The 26,916-nt window shown below is 41.0% G+C and overlaps 1 long non-coding RNA gene across 1 annotated transcript; it reads left to right on the top strand.

The window, feature by feature from the left end:
- Positions 1–3,609: 3,609 nt before the first annotated feature.
- LOC113032156 (uncharacterized) lies at positions 3,610–5,738 on the top strand. The gene is made up of 2 exons (XR_003273843.1): positions 3,610–4,201; positions 4,474–5,738. It is a non-coding gene; the product is annotated as an uncharacterized LOC113032156 (long non-coding RNA).
- Positions 5,739–26,916: the final 21,178 nt, after the last annotated feature.

The raw sequence follows: 26,916 nt of genomic DNA, 5'->3' as shown, positions 1-26,916 counted from the left end.
TTGCTATCAGTGTGTGAAGAGTGGGAGAAGAGGGTTGTATTGACAATCCAACACAATGGGCAGCACATTGAACACATTTTATTAGTGGTCAGAAACTTGTAAGTAACTCATGAAAGAATAAAGTTAAGTTGAAACGAAGCACACCATTGTTTTTCTTGTTACATTACCAATAGGTTTGATGTGTCACATGGCCCTCTTCCTATTGAAAAAACAAAAGTTGTATCCAAGATGGCCAACTTCTAAATGGCCACCATGGTCACCACCCATCTTGAGGAGTTTGCCCCTTCACATATACTAATGTACCACAAACAGGACTTTAATATCACCAACCATTCCCATGTTATTACGGTGTATCCATATAAATTGCCCACCCTGTAGTTTATGTTCACTAAACAACACTTCAGGAGGAATTTTGAGAGGTCACTAAAGCTCCAGTGTTAACAGCATCATTACTACATTTATGTCAATAGTGTGTTAACCTGAAATGCTAGACTATTAGCAAAGCACATTAGCCATGTGTTATTGTTAAAGATGAGCCCCCACACTATCATTAAGCTAGCAGCTATGGCTAATTTTAAGGCTGATGTTAATTTGGGAGCAAGGCATCAGATGTTAATAATTTAACAAAATAATTTGAGTGTAGAAAGTGTTATGTTTCTTTAGTCCCAGGCTAAAAACGACTGAACAGCAACTAGACAGAAACAGAGCCATCCTGCCCCAACTGTATTTTATCAACAATGAAAATACTGCACCAAGTCAGCAGAACCTGCTTTTGACCTTATTGTACGTATTGCACTGTTCTAAATGGTTAAACATGTAAAAGATCATGCAAAATAGCCAAGTCTTGTTTGTCTCACAATGTGAATTTTTTCTTACTAAACTAGTAACCATAAATAAGTATATGCACTTTGGTACTTTTATCCACATGTGAACAGTTTTACCTGCAACGTCACCTGCTGCACAGTGCAAACTCTGCTCTGGCATGAGCAGTGTTGGGCAAGTTACTTTGAAAAAGTAATTAATTATAGTTACTAGTTACTTATTCAAAAAAGTAACTGAGTTAGTAACTGAGTTACAAGATTCTAAAAGCAATTAATTACTTGAAAAATATCTATTGCATTAAAAACATGTTTAACCATGGGGTCCAGGGCAGGGCTGGACTGGGACAAAAAATCGGCCCGGGCATGTTGACTAGAGACCGGCCCACCAAAAATGTGATGTCATTCAGGGGTAAAACTGCAAAGGATTCTGGGAACTTGTGGCAAGAGGTACTAGCGCATGCAGGCTTTCAATTGAACTCAGTTACACAGCGATAAAAAGAAACACAAAAAATGGCAAGAAGCTGTTGTATTATTAACTGCAATAGCCGGTGTTGTGCCAAAAAGTGATTGTCTGCCAAAAAGTGATTTCCGGTATTTGCCAAAAACTGATTGCTCGTATTTAAATTGCTATAAGTAACTTGTTGGGCTATAATATGTGAAACATATGTCAAATGCATCCCTCATGGATGACATAAAGTCATCTCTCCATCTCTCTCTCCTGCTCTTTTATTTCTCTCTCTTGCTCCATCTCTCTCTGCTGCTCTTCTGTCTCCTCTTCTCTTGCCTCCCTTTTCCCTTATCCACCTGCTGGCCTCCACCACTTGCTGATGTTGCTAAATCTGTGGAAGCTATGCCATAGCTACCGCCAAACAATTCAGTTATTTTTACACATTTGGCAGCGTCTGCCTGAAGGGCTTGTTTCTTTTTGGCCCTAATTTTTTCTGCACCTCCTTTCCTTTTTTTGTTCTCCATTTTCTTTAGTTCGTCTATAAGATTGCTAAACAAAGGGGAGGGTGCATCCGACCTCCTCGGCTGTAATTGGTCTAGCCCAGAGTCGATCATGACCAATTGGCCAATCCAACACCTTTCATTATTTATACCCTTGCAAAAAAAAAATAAATCGATCGGTCCATAAAAACAAAAAATCGCCAGCGGCCCACCAGGCAAATGCCCGGTATGCCCGATGGCCAGTCCAGCTATGGTCCAGGGTATAATTGGCCATTTTTAACTACTTTTGATTTTACCTCTACATTTCACCTTTAAAGACTACTTACTTTGCCTTGTTTGGTATCATCCTTTTCAGCACAAATTCATGTGTCTGAATTTACAGTTATGTTTTCATTTTCACATACTGTATTAAAAAATTGATCTAAAATCAGACAAAAACAACATGCAGTCCGAGTAGATAAAGTTATATTTTTTACTGTAACAACCACAAACATGTTTATTGAATCATATTTCATAACTTTAAATGCAAATATAAATTGTCGATTTTAAAATCATATGCACAAGTTTTGCAAGTTATTTGCAGCCATTTACCTTTTACCCTTTTTTATAACCATTTCAAACTGTTTACATAACAATCTGCATTCAATAACAAATTATTTGTGCCACTCCAAAAGAACAGTTTCTGTCCACTATAAAGGAGAACATTACAGCCTGATACCTGCAGGTCTGACAGCAGCAGGTGAATCACTTCTACTGTTTTCATTCAGCATTGTTCTGACACACAACACAAAACTATCTACAACACTACACACTAACAAAACAAGACAACACATTAACTACACACTCCAAACACGCTAAACATCACATCTCAAAACTTTCTCTCTCTCTCTCTCTCTCTCTCTCTCGTGCCGTCACTCCTAAAACTTCCCCCTCTTCCTAAACAACCAAATGTCATGTTGTTGTCGACATGGTGCATTTTTCCACCAAAAGGAACGGGCTGTTTTTTGTTTTTGTTTTATTTTTTGGTCATAAGCAGAGAGTGCTTGCTAGTGTTGTCCTTAGACAGTAAACGTGACTCTGGTTTTATGTGACCTATCAGCACAATTTAAAAACTGGTATATCTCACCAGTTCCTTTGTTTTGTTTTGTTGCTGTGTCAGCTTGAAGAGGTCATGTGATTGGCTTACCACGACTGGGTCATTCTTACTATTCGGTGCCATTTGAGTCCTAATGACATAATATGGTATATTTAGTGTAAAACTTGTCTAATGCTTATTTCTAAACCATTTTCTTGTATGTTTAACCCCCCTCTACCATAGAACACATTGATATATACACAGGATAAATACATTAAAAGTAAATTACTTTTATTTTAGCACAAGTCACTAAAGTACTATGTCCCCAGTCATGCTTGCTCGACTTCAGTTACAAATATAACTTAAAAAAAAAAAAGAAATCTAGATTTTTCATCATTTCTGGATTGGCTTATTTCTAATGTTCCTCATCAAATGTTCTTTTTTATTATTAATGCATGTTTAATACTTAAAATCTTTAAAAAATGTTGTGTCCCTGAATCAACTGTCACCCCTGTTACTCTGATAAGAATTCCATAGAACACATCACCTGATTATTCTTTTAGTCACATGACACTCCCGGATGTAACATATTTTGGAGGGAAAACTTTCAAGAAGAAGACGAGTAAGTACCACTCTTTAATCAACCCTTTTTTCAATGTTTTAGCAAGATTTTGTAATGTGGCAAAGCATAACACGTCCAACCTGTTACGCTTATTAATAGTGGAAACATTTTTTTTTTTTGTAATTTTTATAATATGCCTAATAAACATGTTAAAAATGGTTCTTAGTGGTCACCATGTACTAGCTTGTTGTTCATCATACTAGTAGTAATGGCTAAGTTTAGCATAAAATCTCCCCCCTGATACCGTCACCCCTGTTATTGCTATGCACTGTAACAGGGGGGACACATGGTAACAGGGGGGACGTAAGATGATAGAAGTTTAGTGTTTAGGGTTATTTATACAAGTGTGTATTGGTAATTATTATTAACCTGTATATATATACTTTTAGAAGATTTTGAATAGTATACATTTTTCAGGGAATGGCACCAATGTCTGCTGCGGAGAAGCAGCGGCGCTACCGAGCACGTCGTGATGCTGACCCTGAGAGAAGACAGATATATCTCAATAAAGAGAAAGAGAAGTGGAGAAAGGACAGAGAGGAAGGGGGAAAAAAAGAAAGTGGCAGATCTCAGTGAACGACAGAAGAGAGCACAGAGAAAGCAGTGGCGAGAAAGGAAAAGAAAGCAGAGGGCTAGTGCCAAAGGCAGGACAGAATTTGAGGCTATGAATACTCCTCCCCTAAGTCCAGAATATTCCCTAGAGCCAGAAAATGCCCCGCAACCAGGACCCTCAAGGTTAGAAGAAGAGTTGACAGTTCAATGCTTTGCTGATTAGGTAGATTTTGTATTTGAATGATAAAACGTGATTTTGCCCTAAAACGAGAGAGAGAGAGAGAGAGCGAGAGAGAGAGTGAGTGTGTGTGTGTGTGTGTGTGTGTGTGTGTGTGTGAGTCTACCTGCCTAATACATTATAAACATATAATATCCAACGTCTATCTTATACTGTATCTAAACATTTATCTAAAAATATATATATAATAATTGTGACAATATTTCCTGTGTTGTAGGCAATACATTGTTGGACGAAGGAATATTAGACAGGGAAGAAGGAGACTCAAGAATGAAATTAAAGAGTTAAAGGCCTTGTTGGAAAAGGAAAAGAGAAAAAAAGAAAAATACAAGAAGAGGTGCCAGCGTTTGGGTGGGGAAAAAAAATCCCCACGTTCTAAAGTGGATGCACTGCTGCGTCATGAAACAGTTAGCAACACAATTAGGAAAAGACTATTACTGCAGGAATCAATCATTGAGGAAATCAGGAATAAATACAAAAACACCAAAAAGGAACGAGAGAGGCAAATTATTACAAAAACGACAATAGGAAAAATTATAAAGAAATACAGGCTACAGAGGGCTGCACAGACAGCTCTAGGCTTTTCAAAAAAGCGTGGTCAAAGACAAGATGGAGGGCTCATAACCTTTGAAAGAAAGGAAAGCAATAGATTACCAGTTGATTGCAAGCAGAAAATAAAGGCCTTCTTCTTAAGAGATGACGTCAGTCGGATGACAACAGGACGAAAGCAAACTAACTCAAAAGAAAATAAAAAAACAGAAACGTTTGCTAACTGATTCACTGAAGAATCTGCACCATAAGTTTCTTTCAGAAACTGAGCATCAGGTCTCATATTCTTGTTTCTGCACCTTAAGACCATTTTGGGTTGTGGTGCCCACAGAAGCTGATCGTGAAACCTGTCAGTGCAGGACACATGAGAACTTACAGTTCATGGCCAATGCCCTGTATGTCCAAGGTCTGTCAGCAACAAAACACATTGAAGAGATGGTAGATGCAACAATGTGTGATGCTAAATCCAAAGTCTGTGCATATGGTGAGTGCAAAGACTGTTTCAGTACAACACACACACACACTCTTGAGACCTCCTAACAACACAGAGATAGCCTTTACCAAGTGGTCTCTAGAAGAGAATGAAAAATTAAATGATGGAGAGGTATCTGGTAAAAAGTCAACAATTACAGTGAAGACAACTGTCATAACAACAGAGGATGCACTTGCAGGGGAATTTCATGACGGACTACTCAGATTTAGGCGGCACGTCTTTAATATCCGATGGCAGTATAGGGCCTACAGACAACTGAGAGAAAATCTGAGAAACGATGAATGTCTGCTACATGTAGATTTTTGAAGTTTCTTTAAGGTGGTATTTTTTGTCACTGATGTTATGTCCACCCTGTTACCTCCTGTCCACCCTGTTTCTCCTCTGTCCACCCTGTTACCTGTGTGTTTCTTTTGTTAATTAAATCAAATCAACAAACATAATGCATGTCTCTTTGGTTATTGGGAGGGAATGAATCAGCAAAATTAAGTTACTTAAAAATGGAGCCAATTTTTTTTAATATTCCCTTTGAATCTAAAAACAATCTTTTGAAATTACACTGTGTCTTAAAACTGAACCTGTCTTCTTTCAATATAATGCTTGTTTAAAATACTTCCTTGAAATTTCCTTGCAGATTTTAAAAAGGGACATTGTAGCTTTTAGAAAATGTAAATATTACTATAACTGTGCATTCAAAACAGTTATTAATAGAAAATTGAATGTCCTGTAACAGGGTGGACATTTGGCACGTCATGGTAAAGACTTTGATTTTAAAAAATATTATAATATAATATCCTTAGCTGGACCAATACATTTTTCTTATAGGTTGAAAATCCCTCTTTTAGATGAAATGTTAAAATAATTCAAAATTTTGTATTTTTTGATGAAGAGTGATCACACTGAAATGGCACCGAATAGTAGGAATGACCCGACTACGTTATTGTTCCTCACGCAAACAGCAGCACTCATGCGATGTTTTGCCCCCCTAGCTCCAGGTGTTGTGCCAAAAACAGTGCTGCCAACTCCTCAGTAAGTCGCTAGAAGTCGCTAAATGATGTCATCACCTAATTTGCATAATTGGTCATGCTTATGTAATTGTAACCAACGCTGTAGGAGAGAGAAATAATGTTGTGGAAGAGACACAAGTGAGTAAAAAAAAATACCCTAAATGCATTTAGAATATATTTAGAACTACAAATTAAATTTCTTTTAGCAATTATGTTTTTTTAAATGTCACAATTCCAACCCCTTGCCTTTATTTGGGCTTGGGATCGACAAAATTGACCCAAAACAGGCACTCTGGCATAGTTACTTTTTTATGTGTGTACGTGCTTTTAAGTAGTTTTAAGCCTTGTGATCCACAAAAAGTAACAGTAAAAGAAAACTGACTGCATTATAGTCAGTGCAGGATAGGGCTGGGCCATATTATACCGTTCACGGTAATACCGGTATAATGTTAGGCAACGATAGGAAAATGAAATATCGCGATAGAATATGAGTAAAACGCGCATGCGCAGTGCCTTTGTTTTCATACGCACATGGCCGATTGTTGAGTGAAACAGATGAACCAGAATTGGTTTGTAAAAATGGTCCAACTTCAGTGATGTGCAACTGGTTTGGTGTTTGTCCGTCAGATACACGACAAAGCACATTTTTTTTGCAGAACATGCAAGCAGCTGTCGTTATTGTCGTATTTGTCGGACTAAGATGCTCTTAAATCGGGGAGTAATCTGGGTCCAAAACTCCGTCTCTTCAGGTCAAACGAATGCTGCAGCATCACTGAGAGTTAAAAACTGTCTAAATTCTTTCATCTTTAATAAAACGATCAGCATTGCTGCTTTACCAGGTGTAACTATGAAGTTCCAGGCATCCATGAAAACAAAATTTATTACATTTAACGGAGTTAGAAGTTAGCAGGAAGCTAGCGGAAGTTAGCTCGGTAGTTTCGCTAGTTACCTAAGCATGATATTGCATGTTCTGACTGAGAGATTTCTGAAAAAATTCAAACGTACATCTCTGCTATCACTTCCAACATAAGTGAAGACAGGAAACTAAACAGCAGTGACGTTTGTCGGGTTACTGAAGTTGGGCTAGTTGGTATATAATGATGTGCTACGTGATCTTTAGCGACAAAGCTATGTTAGCATAACGTAAACAGTGAAGCTGGAGGACGAACACTAACACTTTTCCACTTATAAAAGTTAACGTTAAGGTTCCTGATAGAGACAAATGCAATCGCATGGCAGGATGCTGTAAACGGACCAAACTTCAGTCAGGAGAACAACTGAGATAATCCATCCACAATACGAGGTTAGTCATTAATATACTGCAACTAGTGATGGGTCGTTCGCGAACGAAATGGCTCTTAGAGCCGGCTCTTTGACGTGAACGACGCGAGCCGGCTCCTTATCGCGAGCCGTCACGTGGGTTTTTTTTTTCTTTTTTTTTCTTTCTCTCAGCCTCTCTCTCGCACTTTTTTTCCGCTTCACTCTGCACGCGAGCCTTGTGCTTTACGCTGGGCAGAGGGGGGAGGGGCGGTAGTTACACTCAGTAGCACAGGAACAGAGCCAGAGAGAGAGAAAGAGAGGCAGGGACAACAACATTAGAAAGGTATAGTAATCATCCACAACTATTTTCAGTTGCAGATGATAAAGGATTGAGAAAGTTTATTCATGCAGGTCCATATGACAGAGAATATGCATGTTCTTTTAGTTTTCATATTATAATTTATATTTAATTGTGTTGTGGTTTGCAGTGTTTTGTGTTCTTTTCACTTTAAATTTGTGAAAGGAAAAAGCTGAAAATTTAAATAGTTAAAACTTGAAATGTGAATAGTTGATTTTTGTATTATATGATTTATTTATTACATTTTATGTGGAGTGAATAAATAAAAGTATATTTACGGTGGCCCCTAGAGACAAAGCACATACAAACTCCAAAACACGTACAAACACGTACAAACTCCAAAACACGTAAAAACACGTACAAACTCCAAAACACGTAAAAACTCCAAAACACGTACAAACTCCGAAGCACATAAAAACTCAGAAGCATATAAAAACTCAAAACACGTACAAAAGACAACAGAAGTGCTCCAGGATGCTGGGCGCAGTGTTGAGCCTTTGTTATCTTGTGGCTACACAAGCCAGCAAGTACCAACGACCGGATTTGGCGTGTGGTAATAACAGGTAAATGAACTTTTTTTTAAATTATTTGAATATATATATGAGTGCCTGTGTATAAATACACAAACAATACACACATGCTTTCAATTGTGTAATTTAAGTGATCTAGTAGCTCTGCTTTGGAAGTTCAGTTCATGCTAGAAATGTGTTTTGGAGTTTGTACGTGTTTTGTCTCTAGGGGCCACCGCATATATTTATATATAAACATATATAAATAAAACCACTTGTTTTTATGTTAGTAATTCCTTTTGTGCATAATTTTATATTATTGTTAATAATAAATTAATTAAAGCAACAAAACAACCTGAAGAGCCGGTTCGGAGCCGAAAGAGCCGGCTCTTTTTAGTGAGCCGAACCGAAAGAGCCGGATCTCTAAAAAGAGCCGGAAATCCCATCACTAACTGCAACAACATAGGAATAGAGCAGCTGCCAGAGAATTCAACATTAATGAATCAATGGTACAGAAGTGGAGGAAGCAAGAAGAATGAGTTTAATAAAGTTTGATTTATCTGACTGCTTTGTTTCGCTTAATGTGCCTTATAATCCTGTGCACCTTATGGTCCGAAAAATACGTACTGCACACTGCAGTTTAATGTTGCAAAGCACCTCTTTTTAACTTCAGTGGATATTATACATGGTTATGCTCAGGATATGTCAGCCCATTTCTACTGGAAATGCCTTTTGGTTAAACTCTCAGCAAGGAATTTGCATTTGCACTGTTACATTTTTATAAAGCTTTAATGTACATAAAAACCAGCTTCTTGTTTAAGTGAAAATAAATGGAAGGTTGTCTTTTTGCACTAGTAATGTTGTGGAGTTGTATTTTGTCTCGCATCAATTATATCGTCAGTTATATCGTTATCGCAAATTTTCAAATATATATCGTGATAAATATTTTTGGCCATATCGCCCTGCTCTAGTCCAGGAGCAGCGACTTCGCTCGTGCGCGATTCATTTGCAGTTTGGACGAGTAGGTGTGAACATTTGCTCTGACAGCAGCTGGAGGCGACTGCTGCGTGAGGACTATCAGCCGCCTGTGAGCACTTTGGCACGGGTGAAGTGCCCGCGGCAGAACCCGCTGCTTGTTGAAAGTGAAAGCAATACATGCTTTCACGTCAAAAAGTCATCATAATAACACCAACAAAAGTCACCAGATTTGTCGCTGGTCACTTTTTAGAAAAAAATGTTGCTAAAGGGGTCTGAAAACTCACTAAATATAGTGACAAAGTCGCTAAGTTGGCAAAACTGGCCAAAAAGTTATCGTCTGCCAGAAGGTGTTTGCCGTCCGCCGGAGTGGGCACAGCTGCTTGCATACACAGCTACATCCATGCAACTGATATAAGATACGGTAAGCTGAACACAGCTTCAACCGTCTGTTTGTTGAAAAATAGTAACGCGACCGTATCGCATTTTCTTATTAGTAATGGTAACTGCGTTGTAATGATAGAAATAGTAATTAGTTAGATTACTCGTTACTGGAAAAAGTAACGCCGTTATTTGTAACGCCGTTATTCCCATCACTGGGCATGAGTACCAACCAAACTTAACAGAGATTAAGAGTCTCAAAAAGCTTTCCCTCTCCATGGACAAATCAGGATATATATAGAAAAGTGGTGAAACACTTTGTCTCTGCTAAATGTGTGTTAATGTGGCATTTCTCCTCAGGTTTCTGAGCTACTTCCAATGTCTGTCTGCAGCTGACATGAGGCAAATGATTAGAATGCATTGACTGTTGATTTATTGATCACCTGCTTAAGGATCCTGACTGACCTGAGAGAGTAAGGGATGAATAAAGTTCAGATTATGTTTCAAGACCTTGAGACCTTTTGCTTCGGCAGCAATTTTTAGCACACGTTTTGTAACATAAAAACTCCCTCAATACAGTAAAATCGATAAACGTCTCAACTCTATGGATTGTTTCAGGAATGGATTTTCTCATCATGAGTCGTAATATTAAAATAACCAAACTGAAAGCACAGAGTGAGTGGTGCAGTGAGCATTGCCCTGCATAGCCCCGGGCCTCTTGGCCTTGGTGGTCCTCCATGCAGCCTCAGCTTCTTCTCCTTCCCTCCGGCTGATTTGTCAGAGCAGCTTTGTAGCGGCTAGCTGAAGGCCTCCGGGATTTACCCACACTCCTCAGGGCCCTCTGGTATCTCTCCAGTCCAGAGTGTGAGGTCAGCCGCCCACCGGCCATGGCCAACCCTTTAAATTTTTAGGGGCCAAAAATTTAACATAAACATTTCCAAGCTGTTCTCAGTGGAGAGGCATGTATAATAAACTACGATGTGAAGCCTGAGACTTCTGGAAGGAAAAGAAGGTGGAAGTTTCAGGCTTCACTCCCCAGTGACATAAATAACATTAGAAATGTGCTAGTTCTTAAAATATTGGTTGAATGTATCAGATTTCCAATAGTTTTGAAATCTTTAATTTTCAAAATAAATTAAAGTATTCAAAGTACTGCAGCAGCTCTGTGCAAAATGAATCGTTACTGTTTATGATTTTTTAGCATATCTTTCACATCAGTGTGTAAAGCAGTCAGCCAATATTTCCTAGCAGCTTTTATTTTTTGATGAGTGTGCTCAAATTCTATTGCTTCCAGACACAAATTCAGTATCGTGGCCATCAGAGTTCAGTGTGTTTGAACTTTGAATGCAAAATTGCAGGGATCTATGCTGACAGTTTGTGAGAGGTTTAGGAGCAACCTTTCACTCAGGAAAATCGCTGTGTTTATGTTCCTGCTCTCTTAAGTGCACAGCAGTCGATCCAAATAGTAGGGCCGTAAGATTACTACATGGCTCTGTCGAGTCTCTCTGTATCCTGCGGCCTACATGTACGATGCTGCCTGAGCAATTTTCTTACTAAACAAATAAGATAAAATTTTTAAAGAATGACACCAAATAGTGAATTAATGTCACTGATGTACAGAAAAAGTAGGTCTTTTCTGCTCAGAATTATTACCTACAGCTTGTTTTTATGAAGTGATGACTCTAAATTGATGCTGACGTCAGCACTGAAATGGTTTATATGCAGGGGTGCACATAAGTCCTGGTCGATCGTGGCTCAAGAGTTGGGTGTTCGTCTTGTAATTGGAAATTTGCCGGTTCGAGCCTCGGCTTGGACAGTCTCGGTCGTTGTGTCCTTGGGCAAGACACTTCACCTACTGCCTACTGGTGTTAGTCAGAGGGGCCGATGGCGCGATATGGCAGCCTCGCTTCTGTCAGTCTGCCCCAGGGCAGCTGTGGCTACAACTGTAGCTTGCCTCCACCAGTGAGTGAATGAATAGTGGAATTGTAAAGTGCTTTGAGGGTCTCGAAAAGTGCTATATAAATGCAATCCATTATCAAGTGGTCTGCAGGTGTGCCTTCGCTGTCAAAATAAAAGACGCGCACCAGATAAGAAGTTGCAACGCGCGTTTGCGTACATATAAAGAGCACTGTTTTTGTCCGCTAGAGTGGGATTTTCACGGCACATTCAGCACCACATCTCTTTATATTGTAAGGTAAAAAATGATACAATAATACAGAGAAAACCCCCAAAATCAGATGACACCCTATGAGGAAGTGCTCCTCCCTGAGCCTGGTTCTGCCGGAGGTTTCTTCCTGTTAAAAGGTAGTTTTTCCTTAACTGTCGCCAAAGTGCTTGCTCATAGGGTGTCATATGATTGTTGAGTTTTTCTCTCTATTGTAGGGTCTACCTTATAATATAAAGCATCTTGAGGCGACTGTTGTCATTATTTGGTGCTGTATAAATAAAACTGAATTCAATTGAATTCAACTTCGCTTCAACAGCATTGTGCTGGTGGATGAACCCGTGATGCACAATGGAGTAAATACTAAAGAAGTGGTGGTGATGCTTTGGTCGTGCCTCTCACCTAACAACTGAAAACTTGAAAAATAGTCAGTCACAACCTGAGATCCAGCTTTCATCACCGGTCAAGATCCTTCCTTCAAAGATGGAGCCAGTTTCAAAAGAGGAGTTTGCTAAAGTGTGGGATGTATGATGTAAAACATAGCAGCTGCTCTGGAATCCATCCATCCAGATCAATGTGATTTTGAGACGAGATGAGCATAACTCAGGTAAAGAGTTTTTAAGTCCTGGAACTTTTTGAACACACCTCTTATAGTAGAAGATGTAGTGAGTATTACATTTTATTGTGCCGAAAAAACAAAACACCTAACACTGTAGCCTCACACGCATTCCAAAGCACCAACATTACTGTATTTATTAATATGAATAATAATTTCTAAACATTACAAAGATGGCTAATAATCTTTAATTGTGCCTCAGTAATGACAGAATTACCACATTCTCGTTAAAATTATTAATTTTTTAACAATATCCTCACTGCAGAGTCGTCTACGTAGAATTTCCTTGTAGGGAGTTGAGTTTGTCGAATGAGCGAATAATTTCAGATCCCTCTGTTCTTATTACCCTGTTAGTTTGCTAACCAACAGTTAGCACACACGTTAGGACCAATCATTAACTGGAACAAATATGAAGATTTAAAAGGTAAATTGACTCATGAAGGTATCGCGACTGTCTGACCCCTTATTCCTGCTGCACTTTATACATACTACGTCTATTTTTGCCAAATTGAGTCTCATCTGTGAAGCATGAAATTCAACTGTATATGTGCTGCAAGTAATTAGTGACAGCTGACTTAAAATTATACACTTCATTTGTTACTGACTTTTTCATAAGATACAGCAAAACAAGTCATGTAGTTAGAGACGAGATGAGAGATCCAGGTCTAAGTATGTAACTTTGGGCACCACTGGGTCTGTCTGTTGGGTATACATGCCTATTCTTTCCCTGGACTGAAGTAAAATAAAGATGAAAGACATGACAGCTCCCCAAAAGTGGCACTAAAATATCTAGCTTTCCCACCAATTGCTGGTTACAGTAATGGTCAGAGATCCCATCCCCTGATTGTTGGCAGAAAGTACATGAGAGGAAAAAAAAAATCAAAACACAGCTAAAAAAAAAATGCCAAAGCTTATGTTAGGTTAGTATGTGTGAATTCTGTCACATTAATACTGACGTTACCATGTGCTGTTTGCTGTATGGGTCATGATTGACAGCTGATCTCTAAACAAATTAGTCATGCCTCTTGTTATCAATAAATTAATTATCTGACAGCTACAACTTTAATTAGGGTCGGTCCTCACAGTCGGGTTGATTTTTTCACATTTGTATGTCATTGTAAATGTGTATGCATGCACAACAATCATACAGTTGAGCTGTCATGGTCCTGGGTCGGTGACCCAGCGCTTTTAGTTATCATTTTCTAGTTTATGATGATGATTATTATTGTTTGAGTTCTGTGTGTTATATTTGGTCTGCCTTTGAGTCTGTGTCTCTGTCTATGGTGTCACCCCATCTGTTTGTGAATCTGTCTGTTTAGTTCAATGTCTTGTCTGGTTCCATGTGTCTGAGTTTCCTGTTTTATTGTGAAGGTCCGCGTCGTATGTGAGTGTGATCAGTTTACGTTTCCCCTGTCCCGTCAGCCCAGATTCCTCCCAGCTGTGTTGCCCTCCTGTCTCTCATCTACGGTGGCCCCTAGAGACAAAGCATGTATAAACTCCAAAACACTTACAAATTCCAAATAGCACGCACAAACTCCTCAACACATACAAAATCCAAAACACATGCAAACTCCAAAACACATGCAAAATCCAAAACACGTACAAAATCCAAGACACGTACAAGCTCCAAAACACATACAAAATCCAAAACACGTACAAAATACAAAACACGTACAAAATCCAAAACACGTGCAAAATCCAAAACACGTGCAAACTCCAAAACACGTACAAAATTCAAAACACGTGCAAACTGCAAAACACATGCAAAATCCAAAACACGTACAAAATTCAAAACACATGCAAACTCAAAAACACATACAAAATCCAAAACACGTGCAAAATCCAAAACACGTACAAAATTCAAAACACGTGCAAACTCCAAAACACATACAAAATCCAAAACACATGCAAAATCCAAAACACGTACAAAATTCAAAACACATACAAAATACAAAACACATGCAAAATACAAAACACGTGCAAAATCCAAAACACGTACAAAATCCAAAACACGTGCAAAATCCAAAACACGTACAAAATTCAAAACACATACAAAATTCAAAACACGTACAAAATCCAAAACACGTACAAAATACAAAACACGTACAAAATCCAAAACACGTGCAAAATCCAAAACACGTGCAAACTCCAAAACACGTACAAAATTCAAAACACGTGCAAACTGCAAAACACATGCAAAATCCAAAACACGTACAAAATTCAAAACACATGCAAACTCAAAAACACATACAAAATCCAAAACACGTGCAAAATCCAAAACACGTACAAAATTCAAAACACGTGCAAACTCCAAAACACATACAAAATCCAAAACACATGCAAAATCCAAAACACGTACAAAATTCAAAACACATGCAAAATACAAAACACGTGCAAAATACAAAACACGTACAAAATCCAAAACACGTGCAAAATCCAAAACACGTGCAAACTCCAAAACACGTGCAAAATCCAAAACACGTACAAAATTCAAAACACATGCAAAATACAAAACACGTACAAAATCCAAAACACATGCAAAATACAAAACACGTACAAAATCCAAAACACGTGCAAAATCCAAAACACGTACAAAATTCAAAACACATACAAAATCCAAAACACATGCAAAATACAAAACACGTGCAAAATCCAAAACACGTACAAAATTCAAAACACGTGCAAACTCCAAAACACGTGCAAAATACAAAACACGTACAAAATTCAAAACACATGCAAAATACAAAACACGAACAAAATCCAAAACACGTACAAAATCCAAAACACATGCAAAATACAAAACACGTACAAAATACAAAACACGTGCAAAATACAAAACACGTACAAAATCCAAAACACATGCAAACCCCAAATCACAACGGAAGTGCTCCAGGACGCTAGGGGCAGTGTTGAGCTCGATTTGTAAAATAAACGGCAAGTTTGTTGCAAACACATGGGCTCTAGTCTCCATTGCGCTTCCCAGGTTGCCTAGCAACTATGATACTAACAGCTGGAAACGTGTCATACAACTTTTTTTGACAGAAATGAAGGAGAACATATTTTTTTTCATTTGTTTGTTTGTTTCTACAAGAGCTTTGTGTGATTTGATAAGTATCTGAGGCTGAGACCACAGGACAGTAAAACATGATTTTTGGGCTTCATTTCTGTACTGAACAGTCATTTAAGATTAGCTAGTAAATAACAATTAGCTAATGTTGTTCATGAGACTAAAGTCATATCACTTTGGTAATGTAAATATAATATGGCCAATATTATGGTTATTATATTAGTAATTATTAGGTATTACAGCAGTGAACATGAACTCTTTGTCAAATACTGAGCTTCAGTACAGATTCAAGTTGCAGTTATTTACATGTCTTACCACCTTAAATCTTCACTCAAAGACAAGTATATAGGAATGACTGCCAAATTTATTTGCCACTGAAGCCGAAGGATGGCATCTGAATAAAACCTCTCTTGACATGCCTAGATGACATTAAAGCTTGGTTGGCTCTAAACTTTTTAAATTTGAATGAAAAGAAAACAGATTTGTTGGTGTTTGGACCCAGTGGCCCCTGTGAGTCCTCTTCTTTTCATTTGGAACCCCTGGAGGTTTATTTTAAACCTGTTGTTACTGCCCTTGGTTTTAAGTTGGACCAGTCCATTTTTATCATTTAAGGCGACTGGCAAGAGTGAAATCGTTTCTTTCTAGGCAGCACTTTGAAACCGTGATCCATGCTTTTATTTCTTCCCCTGTGGACTACTGTAACACACTTTATGTGGGGGTCAGTCAGTTGTTACTCTGACATCTGCAGCTGGTTCAAAATGTATATTGACAGTGCATATATAGGTGTATCATATATAAGAGACAAATGTTGTTCCTTCAGTATGTTGGCATTACTAAATTTGGCTCAAATGCTTACATACATGTGTAAAAACAAAATGTACAAGCTGTGAGCTGTTTCAAATCAAATCACTTTTATTGTCACATCACATGTGCAGGTACATTGGTACAGCACATGTGAGTGAAATTCTTGTGTGCGAGCTTCACAAGCAACAGAGTTGTGCAAAATACAATAATGTAAACAAGCAAAATACAAGAATGGCTACATCTGAAACTAATAAATATATGTACAATATATAATAGTATATATATGTTTCTGATAAAATGAAGAGTAGACTGATGTATTAAATATTCCTTTATTGGGTGAGAAAATCAGACCATGTCATAACTGCTTTAAGTCATACAGAATAGATATCAGAGCTTTAAACAGGCTGACGTCTGCTAAATGGGTCAAACTGGGCAGAAAGTATACAAACACATAACATCCTTATAGAATATGATGTAACACTATAGATCAACTTACCTCAGAATATATAAAGCATATAAACAATTACAGCAATATGAAGCAACAAACACAGCAGTGCTACTGATCCAAAATACTCAAAGCTTCATAGAACTGAAACAAACATTTATTTTTAGTTCCATTCTGCTGCTGATACAGACTTTAGGTTTCTGAACATCAAACTTGTTGCTGCCTTTCATAGTGCGTAACTTGAAGGCCCTGAGTACTTTCTCCCACACTGGAAACACTGGAATGATAAAATTATTTGAACATTACCTAATAAGACTGATTCAGGACAGACAATTAGTTATTTTAAACTTTTCTAGCAGTCCTTCACAAACAGGGAACAGTCTGTCTATTCTCTCCATCTGTCAGCTGCTGCCGGCTCTTCCTCCTCCTCTTCCTCACATACTGCTGAGATTGTCCTGGTGGATCATCAGGGGTGCAAAGCCTCACAGATGATGTAATGCAGTGGGTCCCTCAGTCTGTCCTCACTCTGGACACTTGCAGGTGTCACACATAGAAATCAAATGTGTGATAAGCTGCAGGATTCAAACACAAGTGTGACTTATAAATACATGTTCATACTTTTATTCCACAATCAGAGAGAAAGAAACAGAGAGAGAGTGCAGGACAGACAGACAGGTGACAGTCTCAGGTGTACACACTGCTACAAAACAGCACCAGAGAAGGAGGATTTAGTGTTTGTGTCATTACGAGTGCTAAACAAGAAGAGTTCCCAGATGGTACAGTGGACACATGTGTGACTCCTGTGATTAAAGCATCTTTCTTTCAGCTTAAGGAGTGAACCGTCAGCTGACTGACATGACTGACTTTAATTACGCATAAAATCATCACATTCTCCGTAAGATTAAAGTCAGCTATTGAACGGTGAATATTTTGAAGTGAAGGCTTTAAAACCAAGTTAGTACAAACGTCGCTAATGTCACATAACTTTCCCGACATGTTGCCAACAGTAATGTTTTAATGTTCTTCATTATAAAAACATTTGCGCATAAATAAGTGACATAATATTCAGTACTTACTTCTGGAAGTTTACTCTTCGTCCGCTCCGCTTCCGCCGTTTTTTTTCCGGCAAAATTATCCAAACCACCGCCGCGCTATGAAGTCTGGGATATGTTGGGCCATGAAGGCTACACAGACCCATCCTTAAAATTCAGGGAAATTAAGGACGCATTTGAGGGCCGCATTTCGAGCAGCCTTTGAATTGGGACAGTCTTTGTCGTGTCGCTGTGACATAATCGGCCTTAAAATGCGGCCTTTAAGGCTGCAGACCCCAAATCCGGTCATTGGTACTTCCTGGCTTGTGTAGTTACTAGGTAACAAAAGCTCAACACTGCCCCTAGCGTCCTGGAGCACTTCCGTTGTGTTTTGGATTTTGCATGTGTTTTGTATTTTGTAAGTGTTTTGGATTTTGCACGAGTTTTGTATTTTGCACGTGTTTTGTATATTGTACGTGTTTTGTATTTTGTACGTGTTTTGTATTTTGCATGTGTTTTGTATTTTGTACGTGTTTTGGAGTTTGCATGTGTTTTGGATTTTGTACGTGTTTTGGAGTTTGCACGTGTTTTGGATTTTGTAAGTGCTTTGGAGTTTGCACGTGTTTTGTATTTTGTACGTGTTTTGTCTTTTGCATGTGTTTTTTATTTTGTAAGTGTTTTGGAGTTTGCACGTGTTTTGGATTTTGTAAGTGCTTTGGAGTTTGCACGTGTTTTGTATTTTGTACGTGTTTTGGATTTTGCATGTTTTTTGTATTTTGTACGTGTTTTGTCTTTTGCATGTGTTTTTTATTTTGTAAGTGTTTTGGAGCTTGCATGTGTTTTGGATTTTGCACGTGTTTTGGATTTTGTAAGTGTTTTGGAGTTTGTACGTGCTTTGTCTCTAGGGGCCACCGTACTCATCCCCTGATTACTGGTGTGTGTATTTAAGCCCTGTGTGTTCTCCTGCCTGTTGCCGGTTCGTCTGTGTAACTCCGTGTCAGTCTGCGTTACCCTGTGTTCCACGGTGTCCTGTTCCTCGTCTGCGTCTCTCTGCTTCTCATCCCGTTGTCATATGCTCCCAGGTCTGTTATTTTTAGTTCTCCCAGTTTAGGTGTCTTTAGTTATTTGTTATGCCCCACTGTTTGTTTGCCACTACACCTCTGTAAATAAAACCACCGGTATCTCATCCACTGCCTGCATCTTGGGTCCTTCTTCCAACTCCACACGGCTCGCCTCGGCAGCCGTGACAGTACGAACCGGCCACTATGGACCCAGCAGCATTCAACCCGCCCAAGGAGCTCCGGGAGGACATTGTTTACTCCGTGGACAAATTAATTAACGCGTGGCTGGAGCACGAGGGGAGAGAATTTCGCCAAGCCGTGGCTAATCGGCTACAGCGCTTGGTTTCTGGTCTCCCCTGGCTGCTCAGCTCACTTCACCCGCTCGCACAGAATTTCATTCTGAACGGACTCCGTCTTCACCCCCCGGCTGCTACCACCCACCCTGCAACTCATGCTTCACTGCCCGGTCCGACAGAGGATGTTCTGCCCGGCCCGTCAACCCAGCCTTCAAGGGGGAAACGGCGCTCACGCTGCCGACGCTCCTCGCCACAGTTGGACCTGGGGATTTCCGAGCGGCCAGCTGTGGTGAGTGGACAGGACAGTATTATTGGTCTGAACTGTGGGACCGTTTACTCAGGGGTGATGTTCTGTACGGCACAGGACAAAAACTGTTTATCGCCTGAAGCTCAGTTAGCCGCCCGGCCAGAAGCTCAGTTAGCCACCCGGCCAGAAGCTCAGTTAGCCGCCCGGCCAGAAGCCCAGTCGCCACCTCCGCCACATTCAGCCTCACAATCCATAGCTCAATTACAGTCACAGCCAGACTTATTACAAACGCTGTTACAATCCATGGCCCAGTCAGTAGCCCGGTTGGCAGAAGAATCATTAGCTCTATCCTCAGTTCAGCCTCCTGTTCAGCAGCCACCAGCCCTGCATCCTGTGTCAGTTGCTCCACCACCTGTTCAGCCATCACCTTCACCTACTCCTCCTGTACAGCAAGCCATGTCAGTCCAACCCATAACGGACAGTTCAACTACTTCGTACTCTAAGCAGAGAGACAAACCCAAGAACAATGGAAACATTCCTCAAGAGCTGGCCAGTTCTGAGACTGCGACATGCTCCAGGGCCTCCCCAGAGGCTGGGGTTGAGCCCCCAGCTGACTCTGGACCCCTGGAGGTTAAGAAGCCAGCTGAGGACTGCACCGGACTGTCGCTGCCTGAGCTGAGTCACTGCTCAGTGCAGCTGCAGTCCACTTTCTGTCTGCCAGAGGCCCGTGTGCCTGCTGGTTCTGTTGCGTCCCTGCCAGAGGCCCGTGTGCCTGCTGGTTCTGTTGCGTCCCTGCCAGAGGCCCGTGTGCCTGCTGGTTCTGTTGCGTCCCTGCCAGAGGTCTCCGCACCTGCTGGTTCTGTTCTGTGTGTGCCAGGGGCTCCAGTGCCCACTGGTTCTGAGACTGTTTTTGCTGGGGGGCCCGAGGAGCCCGTCCAGCGTCCTGCCTCGTCAGCTGGGGGGCCCGAGGAGCCCGTCCAGCCATCAGCTGCAGTCTCATCACCAGCTGCAGTCTCATCGCCTGCTGCAGCTTCATCGTCCTCGCCTGCTGCGGCCTCAGAGTCTTTGGCCTCGCCTGGTCCAGCCCCCGTGTCTTCGGCCTCGCCTGGTCCGGTTTCAGCATCTGCTTCAGCATCCTCATCGCCTGGTCCAGCATCTGCTTCAGCATCCTCCTCGCCTGGTCCAGTGTCTGCTTTGGCTTCATCCGTTTCGCCTGGTCCAGCCACTGCTTCATCCGCTTCGCCTGGTCCAGCCACTGCTTCATCCTCGTCTGGTCCAGCCACTGCTTCATCCTCGTCTGGTCCAGCCTCTGTGTCCTCATCAGCGTCGCCTGGTCCAGCCTCTGTGTCCTCATCAGCGTCGCCTGGTCCGGCCTCAGCATCCTCATCAGCATCGCCTGGTCCGGCTTCTGCTTCAGCATCAGCTGCTTCGCCTGGTCCGGCTTCTGCTTCAGCATCAGCTGCTTCGCCTGGTCCGGCTTCAGCCTCCTCATCAGCTGCTTCGCCTGGCCCAGCTTCAGCCTCATCAGCTGCTTCGCCTGGTCCAGCTTCAGCCTCCTCATCAGCTGCTGCCTCGCCTGGTCCAGCCTCCGCTTCTGCTTCAGCCTCGCCTGGTCCAGCCTCCGCTTCTGCTTCAGCCTCGTCTGGTCCAGTCTCCTCATCAGCGTCCGCCTCGTCTGGTCCAGCCTCCTCATCAGCGTCCCCCTCGTCTGGTCCAGCCTCCTCAGAACTGTTTCCACGCCACTGCCTACTGCGTGGCCGGCATCGGGACCTACCCCGCTGCCATTCGCATGGTCGGCCTCCTGAACTTGACCATCTGGGCCTTTTTGGACTCTGTCCCTCCGTCCTGGGCCCCCTCCGCCCACCCTGGTCGGGTGCTTTTCTTTTTTGGTTTTGGTCCGTTTTTGTGTTTCTGCTGGGCTGTCTGGAGCCAGCCCTTGAGGGGGGGGGGGGGGGGGGGGGGGTACTGTCATGGTCCTGGGTCGGTGACCCAGCGCTTTTAGTTATCATTTTCTAGTTTATGATGATGATTAGTATTGTTTGAGTTCTGTGTGTTATATTTGGTCTGCCTTTGAGTCTGTGTCTCTGTCTATGGTGTCACCCCATCTGTTTGTGAATCTGTCTGTTTAGTTCAATGTCTTGTCTGGTTCCATGTGTCTGAGTTTCCTGTTTTATTGTGAAGGTCCACGTCGTATGTGAGTGTGATCAGTTTACGTTTCCCCTGTCCCGTCAGCCCAGATTCCTCCCAGCTGTGTTGCCCTCCTGTCTCTCATCCCCTGATTACTGGTGTGTGTATTTAAGCCCTGTGTGTTCTCCTGCCTGTTGCCGGTTCGTCTGTGTAACTCCGTGTCAGTCTGCGTTACCCTGTGTTCCACGGTGTCCTGTTCCTCATCTGCGTCTCTCTGCTTCTCATCCCGTTGTCATATGCTCCCAGGTCTGTTATTTTTAGTTCTCCCAGTTTAGGTGTCTTTAGTTATTTGTTATGCCCCACTGTTTGTTTGCCACTACACCTCTGTAAATAAAACCACCGGTATCTCATCCACTGCCTGCATCTTGGGTCCTTCTTCCAACTCCACACGGCTCGCCTCGGCAGCCGTGACATGAGCCTTTTAATTACAATGACAGGAGAAACTAAAGATAAACCAATCACATCAATAGAATGTAAAAACAGTAAATGACTGGCAAATTAGCAATAAATTAATTAAAGGGCAGTATCAGAATAAAATGTGTTTTGCACAAATATGATATATATAAATGTATATACATTAAAAAACAACTTTTTCTTAAAATACAATCCAGGGCTGTCTTCATGGCTCAGCAGTGATGGTGTTGTCATATTGATGGGAGCACCTGAGTCTGCTGTCACACCTGCGTGTTAATTAGCCCGTCATCTATCAACAAGAAAAGGCAGCTCGTTAACCACAGACAGTGAGAAGAAGGCTGCGGGGTTGGAAAGTTAATACACCGAAAACAAAAAGGTGGAGAAATGCTGACAGCGTTTGTCTGTTCTGAACAAACTTTAAAGATGAAACATTTCAGTAACTGAAAAGAAAAGTTCCAGTTGATATGAGTAACCTGACCCTGGACACAGTTTAGACAGCCCACTCGCGCTGCATTTAGCTCTGCGAGCTGAAACGGTCTGTGGTTGAGAAATGGACTTTCACTGTCGACACCGTCTCAAGTGCAGGGGATGATCCCGAGACCGGTGCTACAAAGCAAGTTAATCATTCCTGGCTGCACATCCCCTAACATGATCAGTGGGGTAAGAGGATGCGTGAGGGTTGTTATCAGTTTTATAATCAACCCAAAGTTTCCAAATCTAGGTATGAGCATCCTCACATGAAATGGTTGGTGCTGGCAGCATCGGACCAAAAGAAATAAATCAAATGTAAATCATCAACACATGGGAGAAGCTGAACTTTTCCTTCTGTTTGGACAAAAAGCATGTGAATGGTCCAAAGGGAGACTGGGTAACAAGGTTCCCGTGAATCCCAAAAGTGTTGTCGGTCTTTAAAAAGCACTGAAGCAGAAGAAGCGCTTGTTTGGAAGTTTAAGCTGTAAGATTAGGATCCCTCTCTAAATGTAGTAACCAGTCCAATTTAAAGAGGAAAAGAATCACCAACTAAGTAGACAGTTTCATATATGTTTACATCTCCTGGTGAGATGTGTTTTTCATCAAAACAGTGTTTTCACATTTCTGCTGTTTAGCATGTTTAAATCAGACCCTTGTTGGTTTTCCCTCTTGGTGTGGTTTGTTTATTTGGTGTGAACACGATAACCACACTCGCATGTGGGCCAAAACAACCACGTCGAGATCCTTTGGAGATTGTTTCAGTCCAGTGCAAAGCAAAATTCATACTGTAGCTGCTTGTTTACCAACAAAAAACAGGAAAGATCTACAAATGTGCAAACTCATCAATTGAATCAGATCAAACAAACTACAGGAAACTACATAAAAACACCTCTTGAAGACATTTTGACATACAGCACACATGGCACAGATGGAAGCAACTAAAATCCACGGTCACCATTGTTAGTGATCTGTGGAATAGAATAACTCAATTCAATTTTATGTCACGGTCTGGATGGCAGGCCGTGGGGAGGTGGGGAAACAGGACCCAAACGCCGGACTCTTCAGTGCAACAGTGTTTTTTTACAGAGTGGGGAAGTAAGCAACAATAAATTCCAAAGTTTCCCTGGCTCCCGTGTTGTGTCTTCTTCCCAGAAAAGTCCCAGTGTAGTGCTCTCTGCTCCAGTGTCCCTGCACTCCCCGTGCTCACTGCTCCTTCTCGTCCCACATTCCTCCTGAGGGAAAACAATAGAGGCAGCCGTTACACACTTTATCCCAGCAGGCATACACTCACACTTTCTGACTATGCTAGAAGACTACCGTGAAGTCAAACACAATAATCCAGCGTCGGTGGAAGCTCCATTGCTCTTCTAAATAGCTCCCCTGACGAGCCCAGATGAGGAGCAGGTGTGTGGCCAGTCCTCAAGCCAGGCCACGCCCCTCAGGCCTGAAGGTGCCTGTAACATGGCCACAGAAAACAGCAACACACACACACCTGCCTACATACGGATGAGATAGGAGGCAGTGCAGACAACACACCAAATGATAATAATAATGACAATAATAATAATAACAACAGTCATAGTCCCCACTGCCCACGGACCCCGAGTCCCCAGAGCCAGGTCCGTGACATTTTATTTGCACACCTCCAAATATCAACAAGTCACCTCAAGGGGCTTTATATTGTAAAGCAGACTCTACAATAATACAAATGACCCCCTATGAGCAAGCACTTTGGCAACAGTAGGAAGGAAAAACTCCCTTTTAACAGGAAGAAACCTCCAGCAGAACCAGTTTCAGGAAGGGGCGGGGCTATCTGCTGCGACTGGTTGGGGTGAGGGAAGGAAGACAGGATAAAAGACATGCTGTGGAAGAAAGCAAGAGATTAATAACAAGTATGATTCAATGCAGAGAAGCCTATTAACACATAGTGAGTGAAGGAAGACAGGATCATATCATAACAGCTGGTAAATAAATACAGAAATACATTAAAAAAGAAATTGTATAGGGTATGTCACAAGAACAAATGGCTGCTCTGTTTTAGGATAATGCTTATAGACCCTCATACTATCCATGCATTGACTCCGGGGATGTTCCAGGAATAGTGCACTGATTTTCTGAGGGATTGATTGGTCAGCAGGTGTCCAGTTCTCTTATTTTGAACATAACTGTACGCATAGATGAAAAATTAATGGAGCAGCTAATGAAAATGTTATTAACGTCTGAGGCAAAACGTGTACAATCGCATTAAAAATAGTCTTAAATAATCGATTTTTTTTAACCTGGTGTATTTACCCGTAGCACCACCTGTTGTTCGTTCATGCTGAACTTACGTCTCTGCATCCAGAGTAGAAACACCAGGAGAATCAGATTTGCACAACAGCAGCTTGTAAGAGTGGAAAAAAAGGAGAAGAAGCTCCCTGCAGGTTTGCAAAATCAGCTTGCAATTTTCAACTGATGGAGTTTCCCTAATGCTGTTCCCAAAATGTTCTGTTCCTGGCAGCTAATTCCTCTGTTTACTTTCACTTTGACCTTCCTTCTTTTTTTTTCTATCACAATTTATGCAAAAATCAGATGTTGTTGTTTTTACTATTAAAGATATGACGGATTTAACCTGCTGCTGTCTCCACCTATTTCTACCTGAACACACCAGATTTATCCATTAGGATGTAACGTAATCGTGAATTCTATTTCATTTCATTCTAGACTGAATATATGAATTTAAAAAGATTAATTAATATAAAAAAGAATTAATATTTTAATTGTAAGGTCACAGAAAAGGCTTCTTATCAAATTACAGGAAAAAATACTTGAAAAAGTGTTTCCAAATGGAGAAGCAATTTTTGGCATGCTTGATGTCATGGTTGTCATTTTATAGTCATCTTCAATTTATTTTGGAGTATTTTATTAATTCGACCATATCCAGGAGCAGCGCATTTATCTGCAGGCAGAGTTTCAGCACCAAAAGCCGTTAATCGTTTTCAGCTTTGCTTATTTCTCTTGTTCTTATAGAAGAATCACAACACTCACAAAATTCAAACATCATGGCCAAACCCAACTTTTAACAATATACAGTCTTTCACACTTGGATTAGGAGCTGAGACCTCCCACTGATCACATATTAACATGTTAACAGCTTTCTGACACTATACTGAATGCAACACAGCAGAAAATGTTTGGATGAAGAGATTTTTATTTGTCGGTGTGATGACATTTTCTTCCATCAAATGTAAAAATGAAGAGGGAATTCAGTGCGCTCGCTGCGGATGAGAGTGCCGGCTAATGGAAATGGAAATGTGAAGTTTAAATGTGTTTCTTTGTGCACTTCAGCAGGCGGAGTGCATTTAGCCTGGAGCACAGATTTGGCATCTCCATATCACTCCACTCTATCTATCTATCTATCTATCTATCTATCTATCTATCTATCTATTAAAAACAGTCTGTAGTGCTTTAGTGTTTCTGTACATGATGTAGGAATCAGAGTGGCCACCGTTTGTCTCACAATGTGCCTTTTTGACATAGAAAGAAGGACGCTGTCATTTTTCAAAATTTCAAATAAGTCACACGAAGAATGTGACAGCGGCGTGGCCGTGCTGACAGAAAACTCCCAGGGCTGTAATTTTAAAAAAATAATTGAAATCAAATAAACAGTGTGCCAGCAGTGCCTCAGCAGGCTGCCTTCTTTTATTGTATGTTCTCATTTCCAGCTGTTCACACGAGACCCTTTCTCCTCACATTTTAACACATTTTGTACATCTTTTTGTGGGTAGTTGTCAATACAGTAAACGACAAAGTAACTGATAATAGGCCACAAAGATGTTTGAAGACTTGTTAGGCAGTGTTGGGAAGGTTACTTTTAAAATGTATTCCATTACAGAATACAGAATACATGCCCCAAAATGTATTCTGTAACGTATTCCGTTACGTTACTCAATGACAGTAACCTATTCTGAATACTTTGGATTACTTAATATATTATCATGCTTTTTACAACAACGTGAATGTACTATTGCTGTGTGATTTATTACTATTACTGAAGGTCCGCGACTCCGAACTGTAGTAAAGGGACCTCTGACTAATACGGCGGGGTCCCTGTCGGCTTGTAGCCGAAAAATAGCTTTACTTTGTTGTGTGGGTCAACTTTTTTTGCGAGAGACAGAGAGAGGCGTTGAAAGACTGCGCCAACGGAACTTATTGTTTTCGGAGGAAAACACGAACACGGTGTACAGTCGAGTCTTAATAGCTTACTTACAACTGGGCTCGTCAGGCACTCTTCTTGGCTGAAGTGGTTATTATTATATTTACATGCATCCAGCTCCCGTTTTTCCTCG

The sequence above is a fragment of the Astatotilapia calliptera genome, chromosome 2, assembly GCF_900246225.1.
Source record: "Astatotilapia calliptera chromosome 2, fAstCal1.2, whole genome shotgun sequence".
In the NCBI taxonomy this organism is placed as follows: domain Eukaryota; kingdom Metazoa; phylum Chordata; class Actinopteri; order Cichliformes; family Cichlidae; genus Astatotilapia; species Astatotilapia calliptera.
This window is presented reverse-complemented; position numbering and strand designations above follow the sequence as displayed.